At 36.2% G+C, this 8,755-nt stretch overlaps 1 pseudogene; it reads left to right on the top strand.

Annotated features, from left to right (window-relative positions):
• The first annotated feature begins 258 nt into the window (after positions 1 to 258).
• On the top strand, positions 259 to 390 carry LOC124227475 (uncharacterized; annotated as a pseudogene).
• The last annotated feature ends 8,365 nt before the right edge of the window (positions 391 to 8,755 follow it).

The raw sequence follows: 8,755 nt of genomic DNA, 5'->3' as shown, positions 1-8,755 counted from the left end.
AGGACTTATCTGCTCCTGTTATGATGCTCTTTACCCCACATGGCTTAATGCCACAATACCAAATATTTTGTACACAGCTACTTGATTCCTCTGCTTGGCATGGCTTTGGCCCGCTGAAACATAATCCCAGATAACCCTTCTGGCAGGCACTAATGAAAGCCTTCTTGAGCCAAATCTCGAGCGTTTGAATAGTCTAAAAGAGGTTGCTGCAGGCACCAAACAAAGGGCAGCATTTTTTTTGCAAAGAAAGTAATTGTTAGCTTTGTGCAGTGGCAGTATCACAGCCAATGAGGTTTATCCGAGGTGCCATTATTGCTAACTGAAAACAAAAAGAAAGTAACTGTTAGTTTCAGAGCCATCTTTTTAATAACATCCACACCTAACAGTGTTAGCGTCAAATAGGCTCACTTTCTAAAACAAAGAGCAGAGTGAGAGACTAAGAAAGAGTCCAGTCAGACCAATTAGGGATGAGTCAGGAATTAAAATGACTTGTAGTCAATTCTTTCAAATCGTTATATACTAATAAGCAATACAATATGCAAAAATAGATCCTAGTGATGCTAGGATCAATATTATAAATGAGAAAATGAGGCTTTAAGATGTTAACTGATCTGCCCAAGGTCACATAATTGGTAAGTGAGAGAATTCGAGTTTTCCTGATTCCAAAAGTCTTAATCTCCCTGATACGGTGCTACTTCTCAACATTGGTGATTCACTCCTCTGGCTCTGATTAATATAGTGCCTGGATACTGATTATAGCTAACAATAAAAAATATAGTCATAAATGTTTGTTGATTGCTTTGCTTCTGAGTGCGTAAGGAAAATTGCTGGATATACTCACCCTTATCTTCTGGGATCTGAGTTAAGAAAGCTGGGGATTTTCTGTCTACTTCTATTAATTATTGAGAGTGTAATGAAATTTCTAACCGTAATTGTGAATTTACCTATATCTCTTTGCAATTCTATCCATATTTGCTTTACATATTTTGAAACTTTGTTATTAGGGGCATAAATATTTAGGATTGTTATGTCTTCTTGATTAATTAACCATTTTATTATTATGAAATTACCTTTTTTATTCCTGGTTATATTCTTTTATCTTAAATCTACTTTGTTCAATGTTAATATAACTCTTCCATCTTTCTTATGACTAATGTTAGTATGGTATATCTTTTCCTCATCCCTGTACTTTACTTCTTTATGGTTAAAGTGCATTGCTTGAAGGCAGCATATAATTGGGTCTTATTTATTTAATCTGACAATCTCTTTCTTTTAATTTGAGTGTTTAGACCATTTATATTTAATGTGGCATGACTTTTTTTTTTCTATTTATCTCCTGTATTCTTTACTCTTTTTTCCTGTTTTTCTGTCTTCTTTTGGAGTGTCTTTTTTATAAATCAATTTAATCTCCTTTGTTGGTTTATTAGCTATAATTCTGTTTTATTTTAACAGTTGCTTTAGGGTTTTACTATACACTTTTAATTTATCACAGTCTATCTTCTAGTGATATTATACCAATTCTTTATAGTATAAAAATTTAGAATAGTATGCCTCCATTTCTTCTTTCCTGGCTTTTATTCTATTGTTCTCCTGCATTTTACTTTACATATGTTATAAAACTCAGAGTATACATCGATATTATTTTTTACTTGAACAGTCAATTATCTTTTAAAACATTTAAATAGTAATTTAATAAAAAATTTTATCCAAGTAGTTACCATTCCTAGTGTTCCTTGTTCCTGGGTGCATTATATTTCCATCTGTTAAAATTTTTTTACTGCCTGAAAGACTTCATTTAAGAGTTATTTTAGTGCCAGTCTTCTGGTGATGAGTTATTTCCTCTTTATGTTTGAAAATGTCTTTATTTCTCTTTTAGGTTTGAAAGATATTTTCACTGGGTATAGAATTCTAGATTGGCAGTTTTAAAATTTCAGTACTTTAAAGATGTTTCTCCATCGTCTTCCTGGCTGCATTGTTTCTGATGGGTAATCTCTTCTCATCCTTATCTTTGTTCCTTTGTACATTCCTCTGGCTGATTTTAGAATTTTCTCTTTATCACTTGTTTTGAGCAATTTGATTATTAGATTATTATGTGCCTTGGTATTGTTTTCTCCATCTTTCTTGTGCTTGGTATTAATTGAGTTTCTTGGATCAGTGGATTTATAATTTTCATCAAATTTCAAAAAGTTTTAGCCATTTCTTCTTAAATATTTTTTCTGTTACTGCCTTAGGAGACTCAAATTATACATATATTAGGCTTTTAAGTTTGTCCCACAAAACTTTTTATTTTTTTAATTCTTTTTTCTCTGTGTGGTTCATTTTCTATGTCTATGAAGACATTTGCTATGTCTCCAAGTTCACATTTTTTCCTGCAATATGTAATCTGCTTTTAATCCCATCCAGTGTATTTTTTTTAATCTCAAATATTGAGATTTTTATCTTTAGAAGTACAATGCGGGTCTTTTTTGTGTCTTTCACAGCTCCTAACTTTTTGAAAATATAGAGTACAGTTATAATAACTACTTTGATATCGTATCCTTTTAACATCTGTGTCAATTCTGGGTCAATTTTTGATTGTTTGATTATTCTCTTCATTATTGATTGTGTTTTCCTGCTTATTTGTGAGGCTGGTAATCTTTGATTGGCCTCCAGACATGGTGAATTTTACCTTTTTGTGTACTAGATATTCTGTGTTCATATAAATATTCTTGAGCTTTGCCGTGGGATGCATTTATTTGGAAACAGTTTGATTCAAGTCTTGCTTTTATGATTTTTTAGGCATTTCCAGAGGAGTCTCAGTCTAGGACGAATTATTTCCTGCCTCTGAGGTAAGACCTTCCTGAGTATTTTACCAAAACCTCATGAATTATGAATTTTCGTCTGATTGGTGGGAACATGTACTATTCCTGGTCCTGTGCAGGATAGGCACCATTCCCTCTGATTCTTTTGAGTAGTTCTTCCCCTGGCCCCAGGTAGTTTTTTCATATGTATACACTAATTAGTACTCTGCTTAATATTCAAGAGATTGTGTGTAGGTCACAGGGGTTCTCTCTGTGTGTAGCTCTCTCTGGTACTCTATTTTGCACACTCCAGCTGTATTGCCTCTTTAGACTCTCAGCAACACATTTTTAACTCAGCAGTCTGCTAGGCTCCACCTGGGTTCCCTCTCCCTGCGCCACAACCTAGAAACTCTCTCAAGGCAGTAAGCTGGGACTGTAGTAGAGTTCATCTCATTAGTTTTCCATCTACCAGGGATAACTGTGTTTTATTGCTGATGTCCAGAAGGTCTTGCCGTATATTTTTCCCTGTTTTTTTGTTGTTGTTTGTTGTTGTTGTTGTTTGTTTGGTTCAGGTGAAAGGGTAAATTTGGTCCCTATTAAAACAGCCAGAAGTGGAAGTTAGAAGATCTCTAATATATATTATTGTGAAAATATAAACAATAGGCAAAGAATATAAATAGTATACTTTCAATTGCACAAAGGGAAATAAACATATTTGTTTATGTATAATTTTTTTAGTCTAATTAACCTGTTAATAGCAGCAACATCTATTAAGAACAGAGTATCTGGGTGGTGGTTAAGGAAAGGGAAGCTATAAATTGTCATTTAGAAAATAATTGGTAATTTAGACTTTTTGCTATATACATGTCATATATGTGTATTATTTTTATAAGCTTAGAAAATGTTAGAGATTTTAAAAATCGGTTGCAGAGTTAAGGAGGCCAGAGAGGAAACTTTTTACTTTCTTCTTATTTCAGAATAAATTAGGACTTTTCATGTTTGTGTGTGTGTGTATGTGTATGGCGGGGCGGTGGGGGGGGGTGATGTGGTTGGGGGTGAAGGATTAATTCTAGAGAAATAGTGTGTAAGCTACCATGCTTGCAAGTCGATGGAGCACAGAGGGTCATCCCTCAAGGAAGATAATTTTGATAACATGCAATATGATAGTTATCATTATTACTGAGAGTTTACCATGTGCCTGCCCTATTGTAAGTACTTATAGAAAAAACACAATAAACCTATGAAAATAGTTAATTTCTGTCACCATCTTTGGTGATAAAACTGAGATAAAAATAAATTAAATAAATTGTCCAACCTTATACAACAAATAAGAGACAGATCTTGGATCTAAACTTGAGGCAGTCTAGCTCCAGAATCCATACTTTAATCACAGCGCATAACTCCTCTCATAATTGTTTAAACATCCTTCCCAGCATCCATTTTGCATTTTGTCTTGGAGTTAAGTAGTCATCCCCTGTGGGTGTTAAGATTGGGCTTGGGTGCAGTACTGGGACATGAAATGGGCAGTAGCTTTTTTGACTTTGCTTCAGTGTCTGAGGGTCTAACCCAAGTGGCTGATTCTGTAGGGGAGAACTGAATTCTAAGCCGATTCTAGGGCTTTTCAACCAAGGCATCATTCTATAAGGTTCCAAGCAGAGAGGAGGAATTGAGAAGCAACAGGATGAAAATAGGGTAAACTTGATTACACGCAAGACTGTAAAGCAAGAGTCTGTAAAGAGAGCCTGGAGCAATTCCCAAAGCCAGAGAAGGTGTATATTAGTTTACTAGGGCTGCCATAACAAGGTTCCACAGACCGGGTGGTTTAAACAACAGAAATTTATTTTCTCACAGTTCTAGAAGCAAGAAGTCCAAGATCAAGGTGCCAACAGGATTGATTTCTTCTGAAGGTCTCTCTCCTTGGCTTGTAGTTTGCCCTCTTCATACATCTTCACATGGTCTCCCCTTTGTGTGTGTCTAAATCCTAATCTCCTGCTCTTATAGGGACCAGTCATATTGGGTTAAGCCCACCAAAATGACCTCATTTAACCTTATTACATTTTTATAGACCCTGTCTCCAAATACAAATACAGCTACATTCTGAGATACTGCGAGTTAAGACTTCAACACATGAATTTTGGAGGGGATAAAATTCAGCCCCTGACAGGGTGGTTACAAAGTTAAGGCGCAGGCAAGTAGCGGGTGATGAAGGTCACAGACTTGCCTGGACACAAACCACTGAACTGGAATTTTCTGGGCTGAAGTTGATGAGAAAAAAGATGGTTTATTGTTCTCATTGGACTTTTCATATTTCCCTTTTCCCCAGAAAAGTGTGTGTGAAAGTGATTGCAAAGCTCTGTTTGTACTTTCTTTTTATATTTTAAAACTATGCAATAATACTACTATACATTTCTGATTATACACTTATGTCAAATGCAATTAATTTTATAAATGTGTCACAAACATGACCTATTGTCTGGATTCTTGAAACATGATAAAAAAATCTTCTCTCTTAGCTCTCAAATATTACACCACAATATTTAATTTCTGGACCTAGGACATAATGGGGGGAAAAAAAAGTGTAGCCTTTGGTACCAAGCACATAAGAATCTGCATTCGGGTTCTGCCTTTTATTTTGTTGCTTGTGGCAAGCTCCTTAAACTCTCTGTGATTCAATACATTCAATATGTATTAGTCATCTGGAGGATTTATCAAAACTGAAATAAACATATAAAAACAATCTGATCTATTGGGCGATTGTCCACTTTTGTTGATGATTGGGCAAATTTTCTATATTTATCAAGCATTAGACTACCAACATTCCTATTTAAAAGATGGAGGCAGTTTGACCCCTAAAATTTGTCCCATTCTAGTGGGTTGTAGATGGAAATTGTTATGTGGATAGCTGGTTTTTTATAAAATGTTCTGTTATTAATCTGTACATCTACCTCTCTCATTACATCCAAGACTAAAAGCCGTGATCCTCTTATTGTTTCACGCGGGAACTCACTTCTGTGGACCATCTATAGGACACTAGAATGTCGAACATCCCCAAGATTGTTTCTTGGGCATCAAATATAATTGAAATTTGGGTTATTTAGTAATCTGTAAATATAGGAAAACGTAACCAGTTTTTCATAAAGGTCACCACCTGATCAACAAAATGGGACACTTGAATATATTTGTTTAGTTCTGATAAAATCCCTAGGTGAATGACGTGCAGTCTCATATCCTCCCCTGCCTAGGCAGAGCCCTCTTCAATTGTACAATAAACAACTTCAAGATTAGCGGTGGAAACAAAGGCTGGTAAAGCCTGAAAACATGTAAATTTTCACACTAAACTGTAATTATGGCCAATAATTATAAACTAATCTCTCAGATTTAAAATGTGAACCAAAAATACAAAAACTTCCAGGAATAGGCCATCTGAGTAGAGTTTGAGATTTTTAATCAAATCATTCAATCAATCTAAGCAGTATTACTTACCACTTTAGTTGATTTTGGAATAGATAAGGCATAAACATACCAAAAGTGTTGTTTCAGTGCCTCAGAGTTGGGCTAAGCCTTAGGGCTCTCCCCCGGGAAGAGGGCCTTGGGGCACTCTTCCCTGCCTGAGATATGAGCGTGTGAAAGGGTGAGATGGGGACAGGGAGGGGCAGCATTTTGCTGACAACTGGGCAGTGACTCAAAAAAGGCAGTAGAGAGGAGAGAGAGATGCCATCTGGCGCAATGAAAGAGAAAAAAGAAGAAAAATAAGAAAGATAGAAAAGGAAGGAAGGAAGGAAAAAAGAAAGAAAGAAAGAAAAAGAAAAGAAAGAAGGAGAAAGAAGAGACAGGAAAGAAAGAAAAAATATAGTAGGTTCATAGATAGCCATACAATATATGTATTTTTAGGTTCATGAATATTCACATATATATATATATTTATACAAATATACATTTAGGCTGAATCTATCTATAGATTCAGCTTAAAATCCCCTCAGAGTCTTCAAAACAAATGAATGGGAGTCCCTATCTTCATTTTCATATTCACTCTTGAACTTCACCTTATTTTTCTTGCCATGTTCTTCCTTAGCGTGAATTTTAACCTACTTTCACTTATATAAATGTAACCCATAATCTATATAGCCTCAACATTCAGTAGACTCTGTCAAATAAAAAACAGATTTAGTAAGCAGGGACAATTCAAAAGGATTATCGCGAGGGAGGGAAGGGGCTATTGGCACAGGGAGAATGCTGTGTAAGGTCTGCAAGTATCTTGAGTGTACGGAGAGAAGTACACAAGGCCAGAAGGCACAGGGCATGTGCAAGTGGGATGACAGGGTAGGATAATAGCTCAGAGAATATTTTACCCTTTGGCCAACCTACTCTCCGGAGGAGTTTTTTATGCTGGCTCACGCTCAGGGTGGGCCAAAGTTCACAGGTCTGGAGGAAGGAGAGAGGCTTAACCAGTTTGGCTAACAAGCACTTGGTTCCGACTGGTCAGTGCAATGAATAGTTCAGGTATTAATTTATAAGGCAAAGCATGGGAATTTGGAGGGTATGTGCCTGGCCTTGTCCTAGACAAACAAGGGGCTTTTGTGAGTCTTATCTAAATATATGGGGAAGGATGGTTGTTTTTCAATAAAGTTTTGTTTTCTGGAACACAGAAGGGTGAGGTTCCTTTACGCTTCCTTGTTTCCAGGAGCACAGGGTTCAAGTATAATTCATCGTTGTCAAACACCTGTTATCTAATATTTGGCATGTTATTGAAAAACTTCTTTAAAACTAGAAGAAGAATTAGCGAATAAAGACCCACATACATGCATTTATTCACCAACCGTTTGTTGTAAAACCGAGGGCTCTCTTTGAGTCTGCTGATTGAAATTTCCTATCTTCTTTCTGGCATAAACTACACAAAAAGTACACTGGCTAAGACGTTCAGTTTCATATTCTTTAAGTAACATAAAGAAACATGACAAGCAATCTGAACGAAGAGTCTTTCTAGGTTTTTGTGTTGTTTACTTTCCAGTCTTTATTGTTGTTTTGTTTACATTGAATGCAAAAGCAATTTGTTTATTTTTTCCTTTTTGTTGTTGTTATTGTTTTAGCAACTTGTCTTTATGGTCTTTCTAATATACGCAGCATAGAAATTACCACTTTCATGAATTGTACTTATAAACCGTAAGTGAGCATTGAATTGGATGTTATAGACAGACTCCATAGGGCGAGCTGCTAAAATTGCACCCTTCAAGGAAGTATTAAGTAAACTGATAACATATAATTATCTGAGGTCTGGCCTTTGCTCTCGGCTTCTGGGAGGTAGCCTCTAAGCTCTTGGAATGTCCTGCCACCCAGACAGTCTATGCCAACAATGTGATGTATGGTATGGTCCTGAGCCATGTGGTAACAGCTCAGATCTCTGGAGGGGTGAAGACTAAGGTCAGCCACGTGGGTGGTCAACCATATCTATGTGACTAAGCCTGAATGAAAACTCTGCAAACCAAGGCTTCATGATTTTCCTGGTTGGCAGTACTTCAGGCATGTTGCCACACATCATCGCCAGCTGTAAGCCCTGTTCACTTGACTCCACTGGGAGAGGACAACTGGAAGATTGTGTCCAGAACTTTCCTGGGCCCTGTCCCAGGTGCTTCTTCTCTTGCCTGATTTTAATCTGTATCCTTTTGCTATAATAAACTGTCACCAGGACCATAATGGCTTTTCGGAATTCTGTGAGTCTTTCTGACAAATTATTGAATCTGAGGGTGGTCTTGGGAACTCCTAAACTTTCCATTTTCTAATAAATTCAACATAGAAATTACCACTCAAATTAAGTACACTTTTACAACATGAGTGAGTATTGAACTGGCTGTTTTAGAAAGGCTCCGTATTGGCAAGTTCCTAAAATTGAATCGTTCAATTATTAAATAAACTGGTAACATATAACTGTTCCAATAATATGATTACAGTAACAGACTAGACAGTTTGCTTAATTCTAT

This window comes from Equus quagga, chromosome 15, assembly GCF_021613505.1.
Source record: "Equus quagga isolate Etosha38 chromosome 15, UCLA_HA_Equagga_1.0, whole genome shotgun sequence".
NCBI classification, from domain to species: domain Eukaryota; kingdom Metazoa; phylum Chordata; class Mammalia; order Perissodactyla; family Equidae; genus Equus; species Equus quagga.
This window is presented reverse-complemented; position numbering and strand designations above follow the sequence as displayed.